Raw genomic sequence first — 1963 nt, 5'->3', positions numbered from 1 at the left:
AAAAAAAAAAGAGAAGAGGATAGAGAAAGATAGCAAGTGAACAATAGAGGGGATGTTAGTGAGAAACAGATATGGTTTATTATCTGTTGAAGATGACGTGTATAGTATTCTCAACTGGACTGGTCTGGGAAGTATTTCATGATGGGTGAAGTCTTTTAACAAGCAAAATGAGAAATAGTGATTGACTGTTTTAAAAAATTATAATAATAATAATTATTGGGAAATGCATGGAAAAGACATTGAATGATAAAGCGGGGAGATTGATGTCTCTGTATTGACTGACATGCATGGCATTCCCTTTTGAAAAAGCAATGGAAGTCAATGTAAAGTTATATGTAATCCAATGTAATATAAAGAAGATTATGATGATAATATAAATTTAAAAAAAAGAAAGAAAGAAAGAAAAAAAGAAAGGAAGGAAAGTAGGTAGGTTTAAAAAATTTTTTAAGTAAAAAAAAAACCAACGAAGACAAAAGTGCACACATTAGCCCAGGCCTACATAGATTCAGGATAATCAGCATCACTCTCCTTCATCTCTGCATCTTGTTCCACTGAGTCTTCAAGAGCAATAATAGACGGAGCTCCTGTGATAGCAATGCCTTCTTCTGGAGCTTCCTGAAGGACTCACCTAAGGCTCTTCTTGAAGAGGTATTGTTCTTTCGGAAGTAGGCCCCTGGTGGTTTTCTTAGTTTAGTGTTTTCATCATTGATTTACTTGTAGGTGGGTAGTGCACTGTGAACATTCCTCTCTGCCAAAGAAAACCTTTCGGGGCTGGTGTGGTGGTGCAGTGGTAACCTGTTGCTTAAAGTGACTCTGGATCTACAAGGAAGATTGCAGGTTTGGTTCCCCATTGGCTTTTACACAGCGAGTGTGCACACCCATGATCCTGACTGGCTGAGAAGGTTGAGCTGGGGAACTAGGGAAAGGATTGTAGTTGAGGCTGCTTATATCTCTCTCCTTTTCGTTCACTCTCATGAAAGAAAGAAACTTTTGAAAGAAAGAAAAAGAAAAAAAGAGAGGAAGGGAGGAAGGAAGGAAGAAAGAAAGAAAGAAGAAAGGAAGGAAGGAAGGAAGGGAAGGGAAGGGAAGGGAAGGGAAGGGAAGGGAAGGGAAGGGAAGGGAAGGGAAGGGAAGGGAAGGAAAGGAAAGGAAAGGAAAGGAAAGGAAAGGAAAGGAAAGGAAAGGAAAGGGGAGGAGGGAGGGAGGGGGAAAGAGAGAGAGAGAGAGACTCTTTCGATGTTGGTACCTATTTTTCAAACTTTCTTTTAAGTTTGCTTATTCCATGATGGGGGCACTCTTAGCAGTGTCCTCAGGCCATGATATCCCACCCACTTCAGCCAGCCTAGGTCATGGGCACATGCATGTGCTCACCCAGTACGCACAGGGAAACCTCAGGATGTAAACCAGGGATTCTCTCATGTGGGTCCAGTATCTATAGCGTCCCAACACCACTGTGCCCCTGAATGGCGCTGTCTTCATACTTTTTAAGGAACTTGTTTAAAGTTCATAAAAACTTCTGCTACCTTTACTGTGAGTTTTCTTGGGGTTTTTTCTTTTTCTTCTCTTATAGTTTTCTTCTCTCTTGCATTAAACTATGCGTTCAACTATGCATTCCTGTTCGATTCCAACTGCTCATTCATCAGTTCCTCAGGAACAACCTCTAGGAGCTCCTCAGTGTCATCCTCATCCACACCCAGGTTGGAGTTGTTGGCTACCTCAATCACAGTTTGTAACCTCACTGTCCTTGGCAAGTCCTTTGAGGTAATGTTTGAACCTCTTGAATCTCTTCTAGATGTCATTAATCCCCAAGCCCAAGAAAGTTTCCTAGTGTAGTCATAGATGTGGCAATCCTTCCAGAACTGCATCAGCATCTTCTCAGTGTCTCCCATATTTGCAGCAATAACTTGAGCAAAAGTCTCCTTTGAATAGCAGGGCGTAAAAGTTGCTATAAATCCTTGACCCA

This window comes from Tupaia chinensis, unplaced genomic scaffold, assembly GCF_000334495.1.
Source record: "Tupaia chinensis unplaced genomic scaffold, TupChi_1.0 Scaffold000112_1, whole genome shotgun sequence".
In the NCBI taxonomy this organism is placed as follows: Eukaryota; Metazoa; Chordata; class Mammalia; order Scandentia; family Tupaiidae; genus Tupaia; species Tupaia belangeri.
The sequence above is the reverse complement of the archived record's forward strand: the minus strand, read 5'-3'. Positions refer to the sequence as shown.